This window comes from Sinohyriopsis cumingii, chromosome 14 (assembly GCF_028554795.1).
Source record: "Sinohyriopsis cumingii isolate HCF-2022 chromosome 14, ASM2855479v2, whole genome shotgun sequence".
NCBI classification, from domain to species: Eukaryota; Metazoa; Mollusca; class Bivalvia; order Unionida; family Unionidae; genus Sinohyriopsis; species Sinohyriopsis cumingii.
The window spans coordinates 75,830,415-75,846,557 of NC_142974.1; positions in this window are offsets into that span (position 1 = coordinate 75,830,415).

A 16,143-nucleotide genomic window follows, 5' to 3' on the forward strand; every position below is an offset into this window, starting at 1 on the left:
CTAGAACTGTGTCAAGATAATTCCAGAACCATATCATGTGCTTAAGTATGGGTGATGAGAGATGATTGTGTTACTAATGAACACGAACCCATACATACATTCATACCTGCATACATACATACATATATGCATACATGTACGCATACGTACATACATACATGCACACATATGCATACATACATAAGTTCACATATACATAAATATATATATACATACATACATACACACATACATTCATACATACATACATACTTACATACATACATACATACATACATACATACATACATACATACATACATACATACATACATACATACACATGTCGTCCTCAGTTAGATCGTAGGTGAAAGAACTGAGTGTCACCAGGGTTTTTCCAATTGTCAGGAGAGCCGTTGCACTCTATAAAGGACGATCCGTTCAACATGTACCAGTTTATTAATCAACCATTCTGTACATGTCTAGGAAATAATGAGTACTCAATTATTATATAGCATACAGACTCATACACACTAACAAGCATGCAATCACGGAGATGTATGTATATATGGATGCATGCATGCATGTATGTATTTATTTATGTATGTATGTATGTATGTATGTATGTATGTATGTATGTATGTATGTATGTATGTATGTATGCAAGAATGTATGTATGAATTGAGGTATGTATCGATGTATGTATTGATCAATGTATGTGCAACAACGCTTACTTCCAATTCCAATACTATTTTTAATGCAAATATCTTCCATTTTTCATATTTCTGATGCCAGGACCAATCACTACGTTTTCTAAACACAAATAACTCTATACATATTTAAAAACTAATTCTTGCATAGTCAAAGATATTGTTGTACATTACAATTAACCTTTTAAACCTTAATGAACTCTGGAACCTTGTTCGACATTGCCCATCAATTGCTAAGGAGTCAGTTTATGGTCATGTTATTTTTAGTAACGTCAACTGTATTATGTTGACGTAGATGGTTGAAGTGAAGGTAAGATTATAAATAATGTACAATAATACCTGTAATTGTTGTTTTCTTCCTCCATCCAAGCACATCACCCTCCATTTATACTAAATATTCTTATTTTCTATTTTTCTCTAGATATCATTTTCTCCCATTTATAAAAAATATTCCTGGGTCAATACCATGTATCGGTAAAGTGAAACCATTCAGTTTACCTTTGTTTAATCATCGGTGTCTTCTAAGACTTCGTATCTTTAGTGCGTTATGTATTCTTTGAAATATTGCTAAAAATAACCCAGGTTGGAATATTTCTTTTGCAATGATATTGATCAATTATTGATATGTATGTTTACCATAATATTCCCGGTTTTCTATGGACTGTTGGGTAGTCGAACAAATTTTGAAAGATCTTATGACAAATTTTATTTGGTTAATAGCCCCCACCCATTTTGACAAAGAACCGTCAACGGTAAAAAAAGCAGCCAAACAATTTCACTCTAATTTTCACTTGTATTCTATATAAATGTACAATAGACATACAATACTAAATACCGTTTTTGAGAATTATGTATCCATGAAGACATGTTTTGAATATGATCAAGATAAGATGTAAATCGCATACCCAAGAACGGTGACAAGTATATGTGTTGGTACCTAGCTTGTAGATCGTATGTTTTCATTTAATAAATTCCTTAAACAGGAAGAAGAAGAAGAAAAAAAACATTCAAATGGAAAATTCAGTTTGTATATCGTTTTACAAATATGGTACGATTTATGGAATAAAATATCAAAAACATATAAAAGTGTATAAATATACCGCCTGAATATTCAAGATGTGACGCAAATACTTCTGAATAACTGGAGAGTGTTGAAATGTCGGTGGAATTGTTTTACTATCTTTATAAGTGATTCATTCGACACTTTGCAACTCAAACGTCTATAATAATGTGTACCTAAATGAAACAAATAGCATATCAACTTTTTCACGTTCTAATCTAAGTGGAAATTAATTCTTATATACAACAATAATGATGCATTGATGCTATGTCAATGAATATTATTATATCATGACCGATACATCAATGATATATACATGAGTACTCCGTGATGAATGCTACATTCTTGCGTGATGTTTTTTTAATTGGTATATTTAGTTGGCTTTTCGCCAAGATTATACGTTATATATTATGGATTGTTTTGGTTTGTTTCTAAAGTGAGAGTAACTGAGTTCAAGACATATAAAACAAGTGATTTTTTCAGCAACATAATGTCTATCTAATATTTATATATGATTCTATATTAGATATTTCATCAATAATAATGGCGGTATCATCCGAGCATAGTCACGTTTATTGTTCTGTTCAGTGTTTATTTGTGCTGATTTTTCTATATTTAACTTATTCACTGGTAAGACAACGTGCTCATTAATTTTGTTAGACTAAGTGATTCTTTTGGAATTATTGGCAATTCTTTCAGGTACGTTTGGAATTAAACTATTTTAAGAGAAATGTTCTTAATACTAGAGATCTCATGTCATATAACACAATTTCCTGTCAATATTCAAACATAGCATTTAAACGAAATTAATTTTTTTCTGATTGATGCAAATTTGTTTAATTTCGTGTTTCTTTTTTGTCCCATTAGTTCAAACCCAGAATGTCGAAACACATGCTATATACAGTTCTGAAAGTATATGATACATTCAAGAAGAGAGCACTAGAACTGTGTCAAGATAATTCCAGAACCATATCATGTGCTTAAGTATGGGTGATGAGAGATGATTGTGTTACTAATGAACACGAACCCATACATACATTCATACCTGCATACATACATACATATATGCATACATGTACGCATACGTACATACATACATGCACACATATGCATACATACATAAGTTCACATATACATAAATATATATATACATACATACATACACACATACATTCATACATACATACATACTTACATACATACATACATACATACATACATACATACATACATACATACATACATACATACATACATACATACATACATACATACATACACATGTCGTCCTCAGTTAGATCGTAGGTGAAAGAACTGAGTGTCACCAGGGTTTTTCCAATTGTCAGGAGAGCCGTTGCACTCTATAAAGGACGATCCGTTCAACATGTACCAGTTTATTAATCAACCATTCTGTACATGTCTAGGAAATAATGAGTACTCAATTATTATATAGCATACAGACTCATACACACTAACAAGCATGCAATCACGGAGATGTATGTATATATGGATGCATGCATGCATGTATGTATTTATTTATGTATGTATGTATGTATGTATGTATGTATGTATGTATGTATGTATGTATGCAAGAATGTATGTATGAATTGAGGTATGTATCGATGTATGTATTGATCAATGTATGTGCAACAACGCTTACTTCCAATTCCAATACTATTTTTAATGCAAATATCTTCCATTTTTCATATTTCTGATGCCAGGACCAATCACTACGTTTTCTAAACACAAATAACTCTATACATATTTAAAAACTAATTCTTGCATAGTCAAAGATATTGTTGTACATTACAATTAACCTTTTAAACCTTAATGAACTCTGGAACCTTGTTCGACATTGCCCATCAATTGCTAAGGAGTCAGTTTATGGTCATGTTATTTTTAGTAACGTCAACTGTATTATGTTGACGTAGATGGTTGAAGTGAAGGTAAGATTATAAATAATGTACAATAATACCTGTAATTGTTGTTTTCTTCCTCCATCCAAGCACATCACCCTCCATTTATACTAAATATTCTTATTTTCTATTTTTCTCTAGATATCATTTTCTCCCATTTATAAAAAATATTCCTGGGTCAATACAATGTATCGGTAAAGTGAAACCATTCAGTTTACCTTTGTTTAATCATCGGTGTCTTCTAAGACTTCGTATCTTTAGTGCGTTATGTATTCTTTGAAATATTGCTAAAAATAACCCAGGTTGGAATATTTCTTTTGCAATGATATTGATCAATTATTGATATGTATGTTTACCATAATATTCCCGGTTTTCTATGGACTGTTGGGTAGTCGAACAAATTTTGAAAGATCTTATGACAAATTTTATTTGGTTAATAGCCCCCACCCATTTTGACAAAGAACCGTCAACGGTAAAAGAAGCAGCCAAACAATTTCACTCTAATTTTCACTTGTATTCTATATAAATGTACAATAGACATACAATACTAAATACCGTTTTTGAGAATTATGTATCCATGAAGACATGTTTTGAATATGATCAAGATAAGATGTAAATCGCATACCCAAGAACGGTGACAAGTATATGTGTTGGTACCTAGCTTGTAGATCGTATGTTTTCATTTAATAAATTCCTTAAACAGGAAGAAGAAGAAGAAAAAAAACATTCAAATGGAAAATTCAGTTTGTATATCGTTTTACAAATATGGTACGATTTATGGAATAAAATATCAAAAACATATAAAAGTGTATAAATATACCGCCTGAATATTCAAGATGTGACGCAAATACTTCTGAATAACTGGAGAGTGTTGAAATGTCGGTGGAATTGTTTTACTATCTTTATAAGTGATTCATTCGACACTTTGCAACTCAAACGTCTATAATAATGTGTACCTAAATGAAACAAATAGCATATCAACTTTTTCACGTTCTAATCTAAGTGGAAATTAATTCTTATATACAACAATAATGATGCATTGATGCTATGTCAATGAATATTATTATATCATGACCGATACATCAATGATATATACATGAGTACTCCGTGATGAATGCTACATTCTTGCGTGATGTTTTTTTAATTGGTATATTTAGTTGGCTTTTCGCCAAGATTATACGTTATATATTATGGATTGTTTTGGTTTGTTTCTAAAGTGAGAGTAACTGAGTTCAAGACATATAAAACAAGTGATTTTTTCAGCAACATAATGTCTATCTAATATTTATATATGATTCTATATTAGATATTTCATCAATAATAATGGCGGTATCATCCGAGCATAGTCACGTTTATTGTTCTGTTCAGTGTTTATTTGTGCTGATTTTTCTATATTTAACTTATTCACTGGTAAGACAACGTGCTCATTAATTTTGTTAGACTAAGTGATTCTTTTGGAATTATTGGCAATTCTTTCAGGTACGTTTGGAATTAAACTATTTTAAGAGAAATGTTCTTAATACTAGAGATCTCATGTCATATAACACAATTTCCTGTCAATATTCAAACATAGCATTTAAACGAAATTAATTTTTTTCTGATTGATGCAAATTTGTTTAATTTCGTGTTTCTTTTTTGTCCCATTAGTTCAAACCCAGAATGTCGAAACACATGCTATATACAGTTCTGAAAGTATATGATACATTCAAGAAGAGAGCACTAGAACTGTGTCAAGATAATTCCAGAACCATATCATGTGCTTAAGTATGGGTGATGAGAGATGATTGTGTTACTAATGAACACGAACCCATACATACATTCATACCTGCATACATACATACATATATGCATACATGTACGCATACGTACATACATACATGCACACATATGCATACATACATAAGTTCACATATACATAAATATATATATACATACATACATACACACATACATTCATACATACATACATACTTACATACATACATACATACATACATACATACATACATACATACATACATACATACATACATACATACATACACATGTCGTCCTCAGTTAGATCGTAGGTGAAAGAACTGAGTGTCACCAGGGTTTTTCCAATTGTCAGGAGAGCCGTTGCACTCTATAAAGGACGATCCGTTCAACATGTACCAGTTTATTAATCAACCATTCTGTACATGTCTAGGAAATAATGAGTACTCAATTATTATATAGCATACAGACTCATACACACTAACAAGCATGCAATCACGGAGATGTATGTATATATGGATGCATGCATGCATGTATGTATTTATTTATGTATGTATGTATGTATGTATGTATGTATGTATGTATGTATGTATGTATGCAAGAATGTATGTATGAATTGAGGTATGTATCGATGTATGTATTGATCAATGTATGTGCAACAACGCTTACTTCCAATTCCAATACTATTTTTAATGCAAATATCTTCCATTTTTCATATTTCTGATGCCAGGACCAATCACTACGTTTTCTAAACACAAATAACTCTATACATATTTAAAAACTAATTCTTGCATAGTCAAAGATATTGTTGTACATTACAATTAACCTTTTAAACCTTAATGAACTCTGGAACCTTGTTCGACATTGCCCATCAATTGCTAAGGAGTCAGTTTATGGTCATGTTATTTTTAGTAACGTCAACTGTATTATGTTGACGTAGATGGTTGAAGTGAAGGTAAGATTATAAATAATGTACAATAATACCTGTAATTGTTGTTTTCTTCCTCCATCCAAGCACATCACCCTCCATTTATACTAAATATTCTTATTTTCTATTTTTCTCTAGATATCATTTTCTCCCATTTATAAAAAATATTCCTGGGTCAATACCATGTATCGGTAAAGTGAAACCATTCAGTTTACCTTTGTTTAATCATCGGTGTCTTCTAAGACTTCGTATCTTTAGTGCGTTATGTATTCTTTGAAATATTGCTAAAAATAACCCAGGTTGGAATATTTCTTTTGCAATGATATTGATCAATTATTGATATGTATGTTTACCATAATATTCCCGGTTTTCTATGGACTGTTGGGTAGTCGAACAAATTTTGAAAGATCTTATGACAAATTTTATTTGGTTAATAGCCCCCACCCATTTTGACAAAGAACCGTCAACGGTAAAAAAAGCAGCCAAACAATTTCACTCTAATTTTCACTTGTATTCTATATAAATGTACAATAGACATACAATACTAAATACCGTTTTTGAGAATTATGTATCCATGAAGACATGTTTTGAATATGATCAAGATAAGATGTAAATCGCATACCCAAGAACGGTGACAAGTATATGTGTTGGTACCTAGCTTGTAGATCGTATGTTTTCATTTAATAAATTCCTTAAACAGGAAGAAGAAGAAGAAAAAAAACATTCAAATGGAAAATTCAGTTTGTATATCGTTTTACAAATATGGTACGATTTATGGAATAAAATATCAAAAACATATAAAAGTGTATAAATATACCGCCTGAATATTCAAGATGTGACGCAAATACTTCTGAATAACTGGAGAGTGTTGAAATGTCGGTGGAATTGTTTTACTATCTTTATAAGTGATTCATTCGACACTTTGCAACTCAAACGTCTATAATAATGTGTACCTAAATGAAACAAATAGCATATCAACTTTTTCACGTTCTAATCTAAGTGGAAATTAATTCTTATATACAACAATAATGATGCATTGATGCTATGTCAATGAATATTATTATATCATGACCGATACATCAATGATATATACATGAGTACTCCGTGATGAATGCTACATTCTTGCGTGATGTTTTTTTAATTGGTATATTTAGTTGGCTTTTCGCCAAGATTATACGTTATATATTATGGATTGTTTTGGTTTGTTTCTAAAGTGAGAGTAACTGAGTTCAAGACATATAAAACAAGTGATTTTTTCAGCAACATAATGTCTATCTAATATTTATATATGATTCTATATTAGATATTTCATCAATAATAATGGCGGTATCATCCGAGCATAGTCACGTTTATTGTTCTGTTCAGTGTTTATTTGTGCTGATTTTTCTATATTTAACTTATTCACTGGTAAGACAACGTGCTCATTAATTTTGTTAGACTAAGTGATTCTTTTGGAATTATTGGCAATTCTTTCAGGTACGTTTGGAATTAAACTATTTTAAGAGAAATGTTCTTAATACTAGAGATCTCATGTCATATAACACAATTTCCTGTCAATATTCAAACATAGCATTTAAACGAAATTAATTTTTTTCTGATTGATGCAAATTTGTTTAATTTCGTGTTTCTTTTTTGTCCCATTAGTTCAAACCCAGAATGTCGAAACACATGCTATATACAGTTCTGAAAGTATATGATACATTCAAGAAGAGAGCACTAGAACTGTGTCAAGATAATTCCAGAACCATATCATGTGCTTAAGTATGGGTGATGAGAGATGATTGTGTTACTAATGAACACGAACCCATACATACATTCATACCTGCATACATACATACATATATGCATACATGTACGCATACGTACATACATACATGCACACATATGCATACATACATAAGTTCACATATACATAAATATATATATACATACATACATACACACATACATTCATACATACATACATACTTACATACATACATACATACATACATACATACATACATACATACATACATACATACATACATACACATGTCGTCCTCAGTTAGATCGTAGGTGAAAGAACTGAGTGTCACCAGGGTTTTTCCAATTGTCAGGAGAGCCGTTGCACTCTATAAAGGACGATCCGTTCAACATGTACCAGTTTATTAATCAACCATTCTGTACATGTCTAGGAAATAATGAGTACTCAATTATTATATAGCATACAGACTCATACACACTAACAAGCATGCAATCACGGAGATGTATGTATATATGGATGCATGCATGCATGTATGTATTTATTTATGTATGTATGTATGTATGTATGTATGTATGTATGTATGTATGTATGTATGTATGTATGTATGCAAGAATGTATGTATGAATTGAGGTATGTATCGATGTATGTATTGATCAATGTATGTGCAACAACGCTTACTTCCAATTCCAATACTATTTTTAATGCAAATATCTTCCATTTTTCATATTTCTGATGCCAGGACCAATCACTACGTTTTCTAAACACAAATAACTCTATACATATTTAAAAACTAATTCTTGCATAGTCAAAGATATTGTTGTACATTACAATTAACCTTTTAAACCTTAATGAACTCTGGAACCTTGTTCGACATTGCCCATCAATTGCTAAGGAGTCAGTTTATGGTCATGTTATTTTTAGTAACGTCAACTGTATTATGTTGACGTAGATGGTTGAAGTGAAGGTAAGATTATAAATAATGTACAATAATACCTGTAATTGTTGTTTTCTTCCTCCATCCAAGCACATCACCCTCCATTTATACTAAATATTCTTATTTTCTATTTTTCTCTAGATATCATTTTCTCCCATTTATAAAAAATATTCCTGGGTCAATACCATGTATCGGTAAAGTGAAACCATTCAGTTTACCTTTGTTTAATCATCGGTGTCTTCTAAGACTTCGTATCTTTAGTGCGTTATGTATTCTTTGAAATATTGCTAAAAATAACCCAGGTTGGAATATTTCTTTTGCAATGATATTGATCAATTATTGATATGTATGTTTACCATAATATTCCCGGTTTTCTATGGACTGTTGGGTAGTCGAACAAATTTTGAAAGATCTTATGACAAATTTTATTTGGTTAATAGCCCCCACCCATTTTGACAAAGAACCGTCAACGGTAAAAAAAGCAGCCAAACAATTTCACTCTAATTTTCACTTGTATTCTATATAAATGTACAATAGACATACAATACTAAATACCGTTTTTGAGAATTATGTATCCATGAAGACATGTTTTGAATATGATCAAGATAAGATGTAAATCGCATACCCAAGAACGGTGACAAGTATATGTGTTGGTACCTAGCTTGTAGATCGTATGTTTTCATTTAATAAATTCCTTAAACAGGAAGAAGAAGAAGAAAAAAAACATTCAAATGGAAAATTCAGTTTGTATATCTTTTTACAAATATGGTACGATTTATGGAATAAAATATCAAAAACATATAAAAGTGTATAAATATACCGCCTGAATATTCAAGATGTGACGCAAATACTTCTGAATAACTGGAGAGTGTTGAAATGTCGGTGGAATTGTTTTACTATCTTTATAAGTGATTCATTCGACACTTTGCAACTCAAACGTCTATAATAATGTGTACCTAAATGAAACAAATAGCATATCAACTTTTTCACGTTCTAATCTAAGTGGAAATTAATTCTTATATACAACAATAATGATGCATTGATGCTATGTCAATGAATATTATTATATCATGACCGATACATCAATGATATATACATGAGTACTCCGTGATGAATGCTACATTCTTGCGTGATGTTTTTTTAATTGGTATATTTAGTTGGCTTTTCGCCAAGATTATACGTTATATATTATGGATTGTTTTGGTTTGTTTCTAAAGTGAGAGTAACTGAGTTCAAGACATATAAAACAAGTGATTTTTTCAGCAACATAATGTCTATCTAATATTTATATATGATTCTATATTAGATATTTCATCAATAATAATGGCGGTATCATCCGAGCATAGTCACGTTTATTGTTCTGTTCAGTGTTTATTTGTGCTGATTTTTCTATATTTAACTTATTCACTGGTAAGACAACGTGCTCATTAATTTTGTTAGACTAAGTGATTCTTTTGGAATTATTGGCAATTCTTTCAGGTACGTTTGGAATTAAACTATTTTAAGAGAAATGTTCTTAATACTAGAGATCTCATGTCATATAACACAATTTCCTGTCAATATTCAAACATAGCATTTAAACGAAATTAATTTTTTTCTGATTGATGCAAATTTGTTTAATTTCGTGTTTCTTTTTTGTCCCATTAGTTCAAACCCAGAATGTCGAAACACATGCTATATACAGTTCTGAAAGTATATGATACATTCAAGAAGAGAGCACTAGAACTGTGTCAAGATAATTCCAGAACCATATCATGTGCTTAAGTATGGGTGATGAGAGATGATTGTGTTACTAATGAACACGAACCCATACATACATTCATACCTGCATACATACATACATATATGCATACATGTACGCATACGTACATACATACATGCACACATATGCATACATACATAAGTTCACATATACATAAATATATATATACATACATACATACACACATACATTCATACATACATACATACTTACATACATACATACATACATACATACATACATACATACATACATACATACATACACATGTCGTCCTCAGTTAGATCGTAGGTGAAAGAACTGAGTGTCACCAGGGTTTTTCCAATTGTCAGGAGAGCCGTTGCACTCTATAAAGGACGATCCGTTCAACATGTACCAGTTTATTAATCAACCATTCTGTACATGTCTAGGAAATAATGAGTACTCAATTATTATATAGCATACAGACTCATACACACTAACAAGCATGCAATCACGGAGATGTATGTATATATGGATGCATGCATGCATGTATGTATTTATTTATGTATGTATGTATGTATGTATGTATGTATGTATGTATGTATGTATGTATGTATGTATGTATGTATGCAAGAATGTATGTATGAATTGAGGTATGTATCGATGTATGTATTGATCAATGTATGTGCAACAACGCTTACTTCCAATTCCAATACTATTTTTAATGCAAATATCTTCCATTTTTCATATTTCTGATGCCAGGACCAATCACTACGTTTTCTAAACACAAATAACTCTATACATATTTAAAAACTAATTCTTGCATAGTCAAAGATATTGTTGTACATTACAATTAACCTTTTAAACCTTAATGAACTCTGGAACCTTGTTCGACATTGCCCATCAATTGCTAAGGAGTCAGTTTATGGTCATGTTATTTTTAGTAACGTCAACTGTATTATGTTGACGTAGATGGTTGAAGTGAAGGTAAGATTATAAATAATGTACAATAATACCTGTAATTGTTGTTTTCTTCCTCCATCCAAGCACATCACCCTCCATTTATACTAAATATTCTTATTTTCTATTTTTCTCTAGATATCATTTTCTCCCATTTATAAAAAATATTCCTGGGTCAATACCATGTATCGGTAAAGTGAAACCATTCAGTTTACCTTTGTTTAATCATCGGTGTCTTCTAAGACTTCGTATCTTTAGTGCGTTATGTATTCTTTGAAATATTGCTAAAAATAACCCAGGTTGGAATATTTCTTTTGCAATGATATTGATCAATTATTGATATGTATGTTTACCATAATATTCCCGGTTTTCTATGGACTGTTGGGTAGTCGAACAAATTTTGAAAGATCTTATGACAAATTTTATTTGGTTAATAGCCCCCACCCATTTTGACAAAGAACCGTCAACGGTAAAAAAAGCAGCCAAACAATTTCACTCTAATTTTCACTTGTATTCTATATAAATGTACAATAGACATACAATACTAAATACCGTTTTTGAGAATTATGTATCCATGAAGACATGTTTTGAATATGATCAAGATAAGATGTAAATCGCATACCCAAGAACGGTGACAAGTATATGTGTTGGTACCTAGCTTGTAGATCGTATGTTTTCATTTAATAAATTCCTTAAACAGGAAGAAGAAGAAGGAAAAAAAACATTCAAATGGAAAATTCAGTTTGTATATCGTTTTACAAATATGGTACGATTTATGGAATAAAATATCAAAAACATATAAAAGTGTATAAATATACCGCCTGAATATTCAAGATGTGACGCAAATACTTCTGAATAACTGGAGAGTGTTGAAATGTCGGTGGAATTGTTTTACTATCTTTATAAGTGATTCATTCGACACTTTGCAACTCAAACGTCTATAATAATGTGTACCTAAATGAAACAAATAGCATATCAACTTTTTCACGTTCTAATCTAAGTGGAAATTAATTCTTATATACAACAATAATGATGCATTGATGCTATGTCAATGAATATTATTATATCATGACCGATACATCAATGATATATACATGAGTACTCCGTGATGAATGCTACATTCTTGCGTGATGTTTTTTTAATTGGTATATTTAGTTGGCTTTTCGCCAAGATTATACGTTATATATTATGGATTGTTTTGGTTTGTTTCTAAAGTGAGAGTAACTGAGTTCAAGACATATAAAACAAGTGATTTTTTCAGCAACATAATGTCTATCTAATATTTATATATGATTCTATATTAGATATTTCATCAATAATAATGGCGGTATCATCCGAGCATAGTCACGTTTATTGTTCTGTTCAGTGTTTATTTGTGCTGATTTTTCTATATTTAACTTATTCACTGGTAAGACAACGTGCTCATTAATTTTGTTAGACTAAGTGATTCTTTTGGAATTATTGGCAATTCTTTCAGGTACGTTTGGAATTAAACTATTTTAAGAGAAATGTTCTTAATACTAGAGATCTCATGTCATATAACACAATTTCCTGTCAATATTCAAACATAGCATTTAAACGAAATTAATTTTTTTCTGATTGATGCAAATTTGTTTAATTTCGTGTTTCTTTTTTGTCCCATTAGTTCATACCCAGAATGTCGAAACACATGCTATATACAGTTCTGAAAGTATATGATACATTCAAGAAGAGAGCACTAGAACTGTGTCAAGATAATTCCAGAACCATATCATGTGCTTAAGTATGGGTGATGAGAGATGATTGTGTTACTAATGAACACGAACCCATACATACATTCATACCTGCATACATACATACATATATGCATACATGTACGCATACGTACATACATACATGCACACATATGCATACATACATAAGTTCACATATACATAAATATATATATACATACATACATACACACATACATTCATACATACATACATACTTACATACATACATACATACATACATACATACATACATACATACATACATACATACATACATACATACATACATACACATGTCGTCCTCAGTTAGATCGTAGGTGAAAGAACTGAGTGTCACCAGGGTTTTTCCAATTGTCAGGAGAGCCGTTGCACTCTATAAAGGACGATCCGTTCAACATGTACCAGTTTATTAATCAACCATTCTGTACATGTCTAGGAAATAATGAGTACTCAATTATTATATAGCATACAGACTCATACACACTAACAAGCATGCAATCACGGAGATGTATGTATATATGGATGCATGCATGCATGTATGTATTTATTTATGTATGTATGTATGTATGTATGTATGTATGTATGTATGTATGTATGTATGTATGTATGTATGTATGCAAGAATGTATGTATGAATTGAGGTATGTATCGATGTATGTATTGATCAATGTATGTGCAACAACGCTTACTTCCAATTCCAATACTATTTTTAATGCAAATATCTTCCATTTTTCATATTTCTGATGCCAGGACCAATCACTACGTTTTCTAAACACAAATAACTCTATACATATTTAAAAACTAATTCTTGCATAGTCAAAGATATTGTTGTACATTACAATTAACCTTTTAAACCTTAATGAACTCTGGAACCTTGTTCGACATTGCCCATCAATTGCTAAGGAGTCAGTTTATGGTCATGTTATTTTTAGTAACGTCAACTGTATTATGTTGACGTAGATGGTTGAAGTGAAGGTAAGATTATAAATAATGTACAATAATACCTGTAATTGTTGTTTTCTTCCTCCATCCAAGCACATCACCCTCCATTTATACTAAATATTCTTATTTTCTATTTTTCTCTAGATATCATTTTCTCCCATTTATAAAAAATATTCCTGGGTCAATACCATGTATCGGTAAAGTGAAACCATTCAGTTTACCTTTGTTTAATCATCGGTGTCTTCTAAGACTTCGTATCTTTAGTGCGTTATGTATTCTTTGAAATATTGCTAAAAATAACCCAGGTTGGAATATTTCTTTTGCAATGATATTGATCAATTATTGATATGTATGTTTACCATAATATTCCCGGTTTTCTATGGACTGTTGGGTAGTCGAACAAATTTTGAAAGATCTTATGACAAATTTTATTTGGTTAATAGCCCCCACCCATTTTGACAAAGAACCGTCAACGGTAAAAAAAGCAGCCAAACAATTTCACTCTAATTTTCACTTGTATTCTATATAAATGTACAATAGACATACAATACTAAATACCGTTTTTGAGAATTATGTATCCATGAAGACATGTTTTGAATATGATCAAGATAAGATGTAAATCGCATACCCAAGAACGGTGACAAGTATATGTGTTGGTACCTAGCTTGTAGATCGTATGTTTTCATTTAATAAATTCCTTAAACAGGAAGAAGAAGAAGAAAAAAAACATTCAAATGGAAAATTCAGTTTGTATATCGTTTTACAAATATGGTACGATTTATGGAATAAAATATCAAAAACATATAAAAGTGTATAAATATACCGCCTGAATATTCAAGATGTGACGCAAATACTTCTGAATAACTGGAGAGTGTTGAAATGTCGGTGGAATTGTTTTACTATCTTTATAAGTGATTCATTCGACACTTTGCAACTCAAACGTCTATAATAATGTGTACCTAAATGAAACAAATAGCATATCAACTTTTTCACGTTCTAATCTAAGTGGAAATTAATTCTTATATACAACAATAATGATGCATTGATGCTATGTCAATGAATATTATTATATCATGACCGATACATCAATGATATATACATGAGTACTCCGTGATGAATGCTACATTCTTGCGTGATGTTTTTTTAATTGGTATATTTAGTTGGCTTTTCGCCAAGATTATACGTTATATATTATGGATTGTTTTGGTTTGTTTCTAAAGTGAGAGTAACTGAGTTCAAGACATATAAAACAAGTGATTTTTTCAGCAACATAATGTCTATCTAATATTTATATATGATTCTATATTAGATATTTCATCAATAATAATGGCGGTATCATCCGAGCATAGTCACGTTTATTGTTCTGTTCAGTGTTTATTTGTGCTGATTTTTCTATATTTAACTTATTCACTGGTAAGACAACGTGCTCATTAATTTTGTTAGACTAAGTGATTCTTTTGGAATTATTGGCAATTCTTTCAGGTACGTTTGGAATTAAACTATTTTAAGAGAAATGTTCTTAATACTAGAGATCTCATGTCATATAACACAATTTCCTGTCAATATTCAAACATAGCATTTAAACGAAATTAATTTTTTTCTGATTGATGCAAATTTGTTTAATTTCGTGTTTCTTTTTTGTCCCATTAGTTCAAACCCAGAATGTCGAAACACATGCTATATACAGTTCTGAAAGTATATGATACATTCAAGAAGAGAGCACTAGAACTGTGTCA